The sequence below is a fragment of the Camelus ferus genome, chromosome 3, assembly GCF_009834535.1.
Source record: "Camelus ferus isolate YT-003-E chromosome 3, BCGSAC_Cfer_1.0, whole genome shotgun sequence".
Classification (NCBI taxonomy): Eukaryota; Metazoa; Chordata; class Mammalia; order Artiodactyla; family Camelidae; genus Camelus; species Camelus ferus.
In genome coordinates this window covers 103,521,030-103,533,834 of record NC_045698.1, presented here as the reverse complement: position 1 = coordinate 103,533,834, position 12,805 = coordinate 103,521,030, and the positions used below count along the sequence as shown (strand labels likewise).

The window sequence follows — 12,805 nt, the reverse complement described above, 5'->3', positions numbered from 1 at the left end:
TTAAACTTGCAGAGATTAGAATCTTTTCTAGGATATGCTATAATGTCTCTAGTTACTTAATAAATATTATTCCTGGGGATGTTAATTGAAGAACTTGGACCAGTCTTCCATGCATTGGTGAGATCCTTAAATCCATAGGCGGGAACACAGTCTACCCTCTTCCAATGAGGGGAGTGGTTTGATGGTAAATACTTGGAGGAATGACCTGTAGAGTTTTAAAAGTTCTCGTGAAACAGATTTTACTGTAAGCAGTGCTCCGCGATCCAAGCACAGCACTGCAGTTTGTAACAGCCCTCACTCTCCCACTCTCCGGTTTTTATTGCCTTTCCCTAATGGACCGTTAAAACCCTTCAACCCAAATCCACAGAAACCATCAGGGAAGAAATTCTGAAATAGGTTTGGGAACACATTTTCAGCCTAGTCAGGTGGCTTTTATGTTGCTAGAATAAGGTGACCTTAGTCTTTGACATACCGAGGCCATCACAATCCTCTTTTCTTGAAAGTATTAATGAATAACCAGCTTGTTACCTACAAAGAGAATCAAGTATATGTCACACCCAACAGGCAGGTGTATGGGTGGTTCCATAGACTTTGAATATCTTCTCTGTTGGTTTATTAGGTTCTAAAAATTAGTTCTGGACTCGTAAGTGGTCATCTGTAGCTGTGGCAAATGTTTCTCTGATTCAGTGTACAATTTGCTTAAAAATATAGAGTGCAAGGGGATTTTGAATTGCATGTTTCCATGGCTAACCACTTAATACTGCAGACTCCACCTCGACCCCATTGATGAATTTCATTATTTCAAAGATGATCAAGCCCAAACTCACTCATACGGGATAAAGGTCCTTTCCTAATCAGGCTCCTGTGCTTCAGCCACATGGAAGTGCATGGAGTCCCCTGAATGCTCCCTGCATCCCCTCAACTTCTGCTGTTCCTTTGCCTGAATCAGAGCCCTTCCACTACTGCTCCCAGAAAATGCAGATTCATCCCTCACCAATTAGCTCAGATGCCACTTCCTGCAGGGAGCCTTCTGTGATCTTCCACTTCTGAGTCAATGGCCCCTCCTATGTGCTTTGCACGGTAGACTTCTCTCACCATAATATTTATCACACTTACATTCATTTTTTCTCCAACTGGATCATAAACTCCTTGATGGCAGGGATGGTTTCTTTCTTTCTTTCTTTCTTTCTTTTTTTTTTGCAATTTAAAAAAATTGAAGTATAGTCAGTTTGCAGTGTGGCAATTTTTGATGTACAGCATAGTGTTTCAGTCATACATATACGTATGTATATTAATTTTCATATTCTTTTTCATTGTAAGTCACTGCAAGATATTGAATATAGTTCCCTGTGCTATACAGAAGAAACTGGTTGTATATTTACTTTATATATAGTAGTTAGTATTTGTAAATCTCGAACTCCCAATTTATCCCTTCCCACCCCCGTCCCCCTTGGTAACCATAAGTTTGTTGGTTTTTTGATTAATTTCTAAACCGGTATACAGCAGAGCACTCCAGTGCACCATCAAACACTTTCTGCGATTTAAAGCTCGAGGCAAACCAGGCATTAGGCTCTTGCCGCCTCTTTCAGACCTGCATCCAGTGAGCATCAGAGAGTGTTTGCCAGGTGAGGGGGAGCCTCCAAGGAGCCCTGCCAGGTGGGAAGGGACTTGGGTGTGGCAAGTTGAGCAGAATGATTTCCTGGCTTGAATGTATGAAGGCTTTTTGGGAAAAATGAATTGCTGTGAGCTTGGCACTTTACCAGCTTTCTATTAAATTCCTAGACATCATTTAAAAAAATTTATTAAAGCCATGATGTATCATTATATCCACTACTTTACTCAGAAACTCCCTCAAAGCTTAAAAAACAATACAGAGGTCAGGGAGGTAACACTTCAACAGGTGGTATGTTCTACTTTTCACTCTTCTGTTCATTTATTCTTCAAATATTTATCTACTTTAATAAGTCACTGTGTTACGATATAGGAAATATAAAGATGGATGAGATATAGTTCCCTCCGGGATGCAGAGGATAAGAAAGGTTCATAAGGAACCATGCCAAAAGGGTTTGAAATGGTAAAGGAGCATGTTTATTACTAAATTCAGAGAAAAGGATATGAGGAAAATCTCAGAAAATGTAAAAGAAAAAGTGGACTTTTAACAGAAAAATAAAGTGTATAAGCATAGATTGTAAGTACATAGTTTCTCCAAAATGTAATGAGATAAACTTTAAGTCACTACAGGGTGAACAGTAATATAGTAAGATTGTTTATTCATGTAGCAGGATAAAGGAAATGAAAATAAACCCAGGGGCTATATTAAAATTCCTGCTAGAACAAGTTGAGATTTTTCTAGCTCAGAAATTGAGCATCACTTTCTCATCTTTTCTGTCTTCTCCAATAATCCTAAATTGTTTCCCTCATTTAAGGCAGTCTCTAAGATGGTACCACTTGGTAGTCACCGAATCTGGGTATGTTTAGATAATCACCTGAGGGAGCTTAGAACCACATGCACCCCAGCTGTTTCCTTAATCATTCCTTTGTCATCACTCCAGCCTACCCGCTGGCCAACACGACCTTCTGTCATACACCTTTGGTCACCAGCACTGACCCTGAAACTCTAGACTAACAATATATAACACTTCCTGCCTGATGTTCCCATCTGTATGTCTAACAGTCATGATAAATATAAATATAATATGTCCTAAAGAGAACCTTTACTATATCCATCACATCACGCATATACCAAAACCCTCTTATCTCAAAAGCCCCGTGTGTGGTGCCAATATTCTACTGTAAAAGTGAAAATCTTGAGATAATTCTTATTTCTTTTCTTTCTCTTAACTCATAACACCAGTCCCACAGCAACTCTTGATAACTTTGAAATATAATGATTGAAAACAGTATGGTGGTTCCTCAAAAAAATTAAACATGAAATTAACACTTGATCCAGCAATTCCACCTCTGGTTATGTACCCAAAAGATTTGAAAGCAGGTATTTGTACACACACGACACTACTATTTACAACAGCTCAGAGGTGGAAACCACTCAGGTAAACCATTGATGGATGAATGTGGTCTATACATACAATGGAATATTATTCAGCTTTAAAAAAGAATAAAGTTCTGATACATTCTACAACATGGATTAACCTTGAAGACATTATGCTAAATGAAATATGCCAAGCACAAAAGGGCACTTACTGCATGATTCTACTTATGAGGTTCTTAGAGTGGTCAAATTCACAGAGGCAGAAAATAGAATAGTGGTTACCAAGGGTTGGGAAGAGGGGAAGGATTGATGATTCATTGTTTAATGGATACAGAGTTTCAGTTTGGGATAATGAGAAAGTTCTGGAGATGGACAGTGGTGTTGGTTGCACAACAGTGTAAATGTACTTAATGTACTTTGTCACTTAAAAATGGTTAAAATGATCAATTTTATGTGATGGATTATTTTACTACAGTAAAAAAAAAAATATATATATATATATATATATATATACACACACATATACACACACTAGAATGACCACCTCCAATGCTACCACCATCATCTTTCAGTTGAAAGTTGAAACAGTAACCTTGTTCTTGCTTCTCCTGACAACCCATTATCCACAGCACTCAGAGTGGTGTTTTTCATTACACACATCTTCCCTGCCTAACGTCCTCCATTGGCTCCCAACCCATATGGAATAAACTCCAAACCCTTTACCTCTGGCTTCATATGACCCGCATGTGCTCTGGTCCTGCAGAGCCCTGAGCCACACCTCATAGCATCCTCTCCCTGCCACCCACCATGCTCCAGCCACACTGGTCTTCTTCATCTCCTTTACATGCTGTCCCCGCTGCCTGCAGTCCTGTCCCCCTAGACCGTCACGTGGCTTGCTGCTTCTTGTCCTTCTGATCTCAGCTAACATGCCACGTCCTCCAGGTTCTTTCCTGACCACCCCATCTGGAGCGGCATCCCTCTCCACCCTCATCTCGTCACCTCCATCTTATTTTCAGTACAGCACTGTCATTACCTGTTTTCTTCTGCATTTGTTCATTATTTGTCTCCCTCACTCCCACCCCCACCCCATGTAAATTCTCAGAGGAAGGACTGTACTTGTCCGTACTGTTCAGTGCTGGAGATCCCAGGTTCATCCAAGTGCCCAGAACAAAGTCAGTCCTTAAATAAATAAAAAAATTGTCAGAAAAATGAATGAATCTGGCCCATTGGCTTCTTAAACTTCGGGAATAATAAGCCAAGAATTCCTTTTTTTTTCTCCCAAAGAAGAAAAAATAAAAACAAAAGAACAACAACCGTAACACACCCTCCATCTGTGCCAGATGCACTGTATTCATGGTGGGCAACTACAAAAACTGGATCATTTTGGGGAGTGGTAAAGTGCTCCAAGAACACACACATTCTGTAGGAATCTTTCACTGCATCTTGATTTGATGAAATAGGAAAGGACAGGTCCTGCTGGATCAGCTGATTCCTACTGTGGAACTATAAACAGCAGCATGGAAATACAATGCTCCCTGTGGCAGGGTCCAAAGCAGAACTGATATATCTGTTCTCACTTGAATGACTTTAACAAGACATTAGCAGAACTTAATAGGCTAATTACATCCCTCCGTGTGCCTGCCCTGGAATCAGGTTGCTCACCCTGCTGTCCGATATGGGGTATTGAGAAGAGGGGACAAGAAAATGAGTGTATCCAAAACCAGCTCAACTCCTTCGGAGTCCCACAGCTTTCTGACACGTCCATAGTTTGGGTTTGGTTCTTTGCTACATAATGTTCTCCTAGATTGGGTCCTCTCCAAGTTCTTGAGAGGGGAAAAATATTATATGTATAATGTTTTATTTATATATATGTATTTATAGAATATTCCATAATATTGTATTTATTATCTGTATAATATATTAATTAGGGTGTCACACAAAGCTGTTGGTCACACAAACAGACCTGCATTAAGAAAAGAGTGGGACAGCAGTGTGCGAGCGTGATGGGAAATTCTAAGTAAAAATACAGGAGGCAGAAGTAAAAAGCTGCCAGGGCTGAGGAGCAGGTAACATCCTCCAACTTTTCTGCCAACTGGATGCTGCTGCTTTTTCTTTGTTTTGTTTTAAACCTGAGCTGTAACTGACCTAGTTTCAGGTGTATAACACCATGATTCAGGATTGTGTATTGTTATGTGTGTGTATATTGTGATGTGATCACCAGAGTAACTCTCGTTAGTGTCCATCACTGCACGTAGTTACAGATTTTTTTTTCTTGTGATGAGAACGTTTAAGATCTACTCTTAGCAACTTTCTGGCCACTTCTTTTTTGTTGTCTTTGTTCAACTCCTGCATTTCCCACAGTGTGTTCGAGGGAGTCTTAGTTACAGAAGCCATTACAAGGAAATGAAGTAAAGGGACCAAGGGCTTTTAGCTTGTGTGGATAAGGAAGACCTCCATGTTCGGGGGAAAAGACTGATCAGCAGTGCTTTCAAAGCCACAGGAAGAGTTGGTTGAGGAGAGTCTGTAAAAATGCTTTCAAACTGCTGTCCTTCCCATGAGTCATGAGAATGGTTATAACTGCCATTTTTTGTCCATGCTGTGGCAGGCACGTGACAGGCACTACAGAGACAGCATCTCTCTTATCGCTCACAGCAGCTCTGTAACTTAGATATTACACCCATTTTTACAGAGGAAGAAGGGGGAGCTCAGAGATGGTCCAAGATGACAAGTAACAGACAGAGCCAGGATTACAAGCAAAGACTGCGAGGTGCAATCTTAGTTAATATCTCTAATGCTCATCTCTTACTTCCTCTAAGGAGAGAGTATGTCCTCATATACCCAGGGGCCTCGGGTATGGTTGAAATTGATCTGCAGCAAGTTTAATTTTTTCATAGTTTCTATTGTATATTTGAAAATTGTGTAGATCTTACGCCCTACTCTATAATATATCCATGTCTCTTTTCATAGAAAAGTAAAATTCCACCTTTCTTCCTGTGGATAAATCTGTTGTGGATAAATCTGTTGTTCTAGGAAGGTGAATCCCCAGCAGACACTCCAGTTTGAGAAGTATGGCTATATACCACCATCCTAGAAACTTGGGATTTTTAGCCATTTTGTAGTCTTTTGGAGGCAGAATATTTGGATAAAAAGGCTTCCTGTCTCATAGTTTATCCATGCTCATTCATTACCACTGTTTTCTTTAATTTGGATTCACCCAGCTGGAATCCTAGGTCACATTAATGCATTCTGCACCCAGGGAGGCAGGAACACAGAGCATTCCAGACCCGAACCAAATCACTCAGAGACGAGCCTGAACTCGGGTCTCCTGGGCCTTCCACTCAACCCCTTGAAAGTTTTAAGTAAGGAGATGTACTAGTTAGAGGAGGGAAAAGAGTCCACAGAGTAAGAGGAACTAGAACAAGACCAGTTGTGATCTGTTGATGGTAACAGATAAAGTCAGGAAAGGGTCTTGTTTGTTCTGTTTTGTTTTCGTTGATGAAACTTAAGGAAAGGGGTGGTCGCCAGTTAGAGGTGGAAAGTAATTGGTTTGATTTCATCCCAAGACCCCCAGACCTGAAGGTATCCTCTCTAGCAGTAGGAATAATAAACTTGCCACTTGAAACAAATGAACAGTCTAAGGCACCAAGAGAATAAAAAATAAATCTGAAAGAACTTCTGATCTTTCCAGAACCAACTGTGAACTCATTAGCTTTTGGAAAGTGGGAGAATGTATTCAGGCACTGTGCCTGGCCCCGCCCCACAAAAAGTCACAAAATAAAACTAACTAGTGCATTCCCTAAGGTGGTTTGCTTTACTATCTTATAAGTGGTAAAAACATAAAATAAAGTGGCAACACTGATTCTGTTTCATGTGTCAGAAACCATGCTAAATGTTTTACAAGTATTATTTCATATAATTTCTCCCTTCTCACTGCCCCCCCCCCAAAAAAAAACCCTTGGAAATATGTACTAGTACTACCAGATTTCCAAACAATGGAACTGAGCTCTAGAGAGACTGGGCAGCTTTCTAAGTCATGTAGCTCCTGGACAGTGGTCCCTGGCTTTTGAGCATGGGCTATGTGAATCCAGACCCTGGTTCTTGAGCCAGCAAGGGAGACATAGTGATGGGCTGCGGGTAGATGAGTATGTGGTCATAAGGGTAAACAGAGGAAGGGGGCCAAACAGGGGAGACCAGATGTCAGGGACCAGAACCCTGTAGGAAAACCCTTGGCAGATGCTGCAGCCAAAGAGGGCTTGAGAAGGAATGTAAATGGCTCAGATGAGCAACACTGCAGTGTGGGATGGTTAGTTCAGGCTTGTGTTAATTAGTGTATTAGTTAGCGGTGACAGAAACCCTGACTTCCACTGGCTTAAGTGAAGAGTGTGAGAACACACAGGGGAGCCCCAGACAGCTGTCAGCTGCTGCAAAGAGCCAGGCTTTGTTGAACATTGGCATTGGACAAGGTCACCCTGTGACTGTGATTGAAGGGAAAAACAGCCATGGATCATGGAACCATGTTTGAGCCCAAAAGCAAGAGCACTGTGCATACCCCATACCGACCATACATCCCCTACCCTGGCCACCAGGAGTGACTGTTGTGTCTCTGCTGGTGACAGCTTTGCCTACTCCATTCCTCCTGCCTCCTAGATAAAAAACTACTAAGATGACCAGTCATAGAACTGCCCCTCTTTGTGATTGCACCTAAATATGGGGAAAATGCTGCTTCCTCAAACCTTCTCCAAATCACCTATTACAGCCTCAATCCTATTCAAGTCATTCCTAATACTCTCTTCTGAGGTGCCCCACAGTTCCCCATGTATGCAGTCTTCCTTTTGGAACAAATGCCAACAAACCCAACTTTGTTGAACAGCAAGTGTGATCTTGATGGTCTTTGGCAGCTGGGTATTAGCAAATGTTATGTCTTTCTCATAAATAGCCTGAGGGAAGTCCAGGGTCCATGAATTAGTTCCACACTATCATCAGAGACCCAGCCTCATTCTGTCTTTCCACTCTGCCAACTTAGTAATTTGACTTGTTGTCTCATGGTCTCAGAATGGTTGCTTCAGCTCCAGACATCACATGTCCCTTTAGGGCAAGAAGAAGCTGAGAAGGGCAGCAACAAATGGGTTTATAGTCTTATTAGGAGATCAAAAGCTTTTCTGAAGGCCCATACAGTAGAATCCCCTTTAGTTCTCATTGGCCATACTGGCTCATGCCCCACTTTAAAGAATGTGTGAAGAGGGAACATCATGACCAATGTAGGCCAGTCATCCCCTAACCTGGACTGAGCACACTGCTATCAAATTGAGGTTCTAATACCAAGGAAGAAGGCAAGGCGAATTTCAGCATCTCCTATGGTTAGGCAGTATGAGAACTCAGTAAAGGGTAGAGACGCTGACACCAACATGACTGTACTCCAGGCTGGTCTTTTTTGACCCTTACTAAATCTCCCTGTGCCCCATTTTCCTCATTTGTCAGGTGGGGATGATTGTAGTAGTACTTACCTCCTAGAGTTGCTGTGAAGAGTAAATATAGTAATACTTGTAAAGTACTTAGAATGGTGCCTGGTGTACCTAACCAGTCAATCAATGATAGCGCTTACTAGTAAGAGTTAGCTATACATATGGTATGGTTTACTGTATTTTATTTAAGCATTACGGGCATATACAATATCCTCTACAAGTATATGTATATACTTATGGGCAGGCAGAAGTGATATTCAAAATATTTAATAACCAGAACAGCACAGTCATCAGCTAATTAGAATGGACGCTGGTGGAGACACAGGAACAGGACCTTGAGAGACCTCTTTTGGGCCAGGGAGTTAGCACTTTAGCTCTGGATCGAGGGACTTAGTGGGTGGGTGGGAGAGTAGAGGACAGGAGGAGGGGGTAGGGGGACAGGAAAGGGATTGGGTAGCAAGAAGGCTCTGGCAGCAACCCTTCATCAACCAATATGCTGAAACACAGGAAATTCTAGTATTGGCTAGATACTAGATGGCTATACCAGTATATGGACCTTGTGTATGCTAAAATGTATTGTATCATGTAGTGTGTGAGTGTGTGTGTGCGCGCGCACATGTTTGTATAGAACAAAGTTGCTAATAGTCTCAACCACAAATGGTCCTATCTAACCCCAGGCGTTACTAGGTTTAGTTGAAAAGCAGTAGGTCCTAGATGTAAAGAGAGTGGGCTTTGGAGTCAGATGGCCCAGTTTTAAATCTCAGCAGAGAATTTACTAGTTCTGGGACATCAGGCAAATTATAACCTTGTATAATGTACATTGTGGTTGCCTCTGAACATGCATTCTTTATTCTTTGATTATTTCAATTTTTATTTGGGTGTTTAACCTCTCTGCCACACACACACACTCACACACACCCACACACACCCCTCCACTGTAATCCCTTTGTTTTTGGAAAATCTATCCCACCCTTGACTTAAAGGGAGGGTTCTGTGACTCACGCCTAACTTACTAAGAGTTATGCCACTCCACTGTCCCAGTTACTGGTTCTAGGATGGGCTGATAATCCAATTTAATAGGAAGAAGAGTTATGTTATGGACTGGGGAAGAAGCTTCCTTGCTCTCCAGGAGTATCGTGATATACTGGATTTAAAGGAGTTAGCATAGATTCGTGGGCTGAGGTGTTGAATCAAGACAGCCTGCAGGTCTGGCATACATCTGGACTTTCAAGTGTCATAAAATAATAAATGCCCTTTATTTTGTCATCACATGTGAGTTAGGTTTTCTTTTGAGGCCCCCTCTGACTCAGTCCAGTGACTCGACCCCCTGAATCTATAAATTGAGGACCATAAAAGTAACACCTTTTTAGAGCTGTTGTGAAGATTTAGTAAGGTGTTGCATATAAAAACTTTAGTATCTGGCACATAATATTTGTTCAACTAACTTTCAGAAAATACTGAACAAATCATTAGGAAGTGTCCAGTGCAGGAAGGGCTAGTTGGTGAGAAACTGATGTTAAACTGAGAAGAGTAAATGATGAACAGTTGTTTTCAACTACCACTGAACCTTTGCGAGGTATTAACGATGATAGATTTCATTTAATGGAACGTGTGAGAAACCAGGATTAGTGCTTTACATACTTTATTCCATATTATCCTCAAAAACCCAATGAAGTAGGTACAGTGATTATCCCTGTTTCACAGATGAGATCACTGAGGCACAGAGAGCTAAGATAGGTATCCCACTGTCACCCATTATCATGAGAAGAGTCTGGTCTCCAATTCTTGTTTACCTGACACCAGAGTGATATTCAAAATATTTAACAGGGCACAAACACTGATTAATCAGAACAGGGCACTGACCAGTAAGAACCCTGGAGGCTACTGATAAATTACCAGTCAGACTACCAGTGGGTGATGACTAACAGAAGCCCCATCTGACCTGAGGTCTTGCTTAGTCCAGCACCCATCAGTGGGCAGCAGTGGAACCACAAAGCTAATCAGGAGTCAGCGGAAGGAAGAACTTTCTAATAATTCGGCATGTCTGAAAATGAAATCGTCTACCTTGCATGGTAGTGAGTGTCCCATCCCTGAACTATTTAAAAGCTAGGAAGACAATTCCTTATTGGGGAGGTTGTGGAAGAAATTCTGCCTTTGGGTGGAGGTAGGACTTGACCGCTGAGTGAACCTTCACTCCAAACATCCCATGGTCTTATAACAGCCCATAGTTGTTCTGCAACTGTCAGGAAGACAACAGTATGGCTGCTTTTTCTTAGCCATCTCTGATTTCCCAAGCACTATAATAGGCGCTTTTCGTATTTTTCCTGCTTGATTATATAGGACACTATTAAATTGATTTTAACGTTAAAGAAAGAAATCTCAGAGTCTAATTTGCCTAAAGTCCTGCAGCTAGCAAGTGGACAAAGCCCCACACTGAGCCCTGAGCTGACTAGTCCAAAGCCCCGCATCCTCTCTACTGTGTGGCACTCTGCTTTCTAATGAGAATATTGTTTTTTTCTGAATGGTTGTATTAGATGATAAGTATGTATACATATAAATAATACTATGTTCAATGACTAAACCTGAAAGAATGACCCTTCAGCTTTGTACTAAGATGTATGTTAGGCAAAGCAAAACTGAATTTGGACTAAGTCACCAGTTGCATATTAACGAAACTCTTTACCATATAGAAATTATTAAAAGCTCAGCACAGACTAGTTAAATGTTAACCTGCAGATGAGCAGCTCTTTGCCTTTTTCACCTGGCTTTTCACAAATGGGTGCCCTCGTGTGAGCAGCACAATTTCAAAGCCCCTTTCGAGACTGCCTGACGCACAATACAGAGAAGGCAGAGTCTCCTGTTTTCACAATGTGTAATTCATGCTCATTCATTATTCTGTAGCTTGGGAGCAGGTGCTGAATAGAACACATCAACCTAATACCCTCATTACTACGCTGCCGTTTTGTTTTGGAGGCTCAAGTGGCCCTTCTGCCGTGGGAGTTGGAGAATATTTGCAAGGGCTTGTGATCTACTGAAGGGAAGATTTACCAAAACAAAAGGAAAGGGCGTTTTGTATCCATGCCACAGAAAATGGCAGCCTGAAGCCAAAATCTATTACCCCACTGCAATAAACAGAAAATATTATCAATACACTGAAAGGAACAAAGCCAGCAGCACGTGGAGCAGGGACAATGCAAGTAATCAGATAATCAATCTACAATTATGTTTGGACTGTTAAGTTTCTCATAATGGACATGCTGCTTTGATAAACTGGAAAAGGTTTAACTTCTGTTAGAGATATTCAAGGGCAAAACAAAACACTTTGGACCAATGACACGTTATTAAAAAGCCACAGCTATCTGAACTGTCTCACCAAATCTGAAATATGAAAGTAAGCAGAGACACTCTAGGCAATGGAGAATAGGTTACCATATACTAAGGCTAACAGATTTGACTTTTTCAGCATAATTTAATAAACAATTCTAACAAGTTTGTTATCTGGTCTCCCATCCCATAATGTGTTTGAAGCAGCGTGTCAGGAGTGAAGGCAGAGCTGCTCTGAGGAGCACGTGTTAGAGATGCAAAGAATGAAATTTTAGCACTGAAGAAAATTGTAAAAGCACACTGTATTAGTTTGCTAGGGCTGCTACAACAAAGTACCACAAACCAAGTGACTTAAAAAAAAAAAACAAAACAGAAATCGGTGGGGGAGGGTAGAGCTCAGTGGTAGAGCACATGTTTATCATGCATGAGGTCCTAGGTTCAATCCCCAGTATTTCCACTAAAAATAAATGACTAAATAAACCTAATTATCTCCCCCTGATAAATAAATAAATAATTTAAAAGTAATTAATAATTAAAAACCAGAAATGTATTGTTTCACGTTTCTGGAGGCTACAGGTCCGAAATCAAGGTGTTATCAGAGCCTTGCTCCTTTAGAAACCTGTAGGTGAGGCTCCTTCCTCTCTTCTTCCTTGCTAGTGTTGGTTTCCTGGCAATATTCAGCCTTCCTTGGCTTATAGACACATCACTGCAGTCCTCTGTCTTCACACGGAGTTATCTCTGTGTCTCTTCACATCATCATCCTACTGTGAATGTCTCTCTCTGTGTCCACATGTCCTCTTTTGGTAAGAACGTCAGCTACATTGGATTAGGACCCACTCTAATGAACTCATTTTTACTTGAGTACCTCTGTAAAGACCCCATTTCCTAATAAGGTCACATTCTGAGATACTGGCGATTAGAACTTCAACATATTTTTTGAAGGGGACATAAAATTGAACCCATAACACATACCAACTAAAAATATATATCTAAACTAATGTTTGTTGCTCTTGGGTAAACAGCACTGAAT

At 41.1% G+C, this 12,805-nt stretch overlaps 1 protein-coding gene and 1 long non-coding RNA gene across 3 annotated transcripts in view; one reads left to right on the top strand and one right to left on the bottom strand.

Moving 5' to 3' along the window:
• STK32A (serine/threonine kinase 32A) overlaps positions 1-12,805 on the bottom strand; it is a 112,118-nt gene that overhangs the window by 34,490 nt on the left and 64,823 nt on the right. The gene's annotated exons all lie outside the window — the stretch shown is intronic.
• The window catches only part of LOC116662760, a 30,740-nt gene that overhangs the window by 9,618 nt on the left and 8,317 nt on the right, over positions 1-12,805 (top strand). The gene's annotated exons all lie outside the window — the stretch shown is intronic.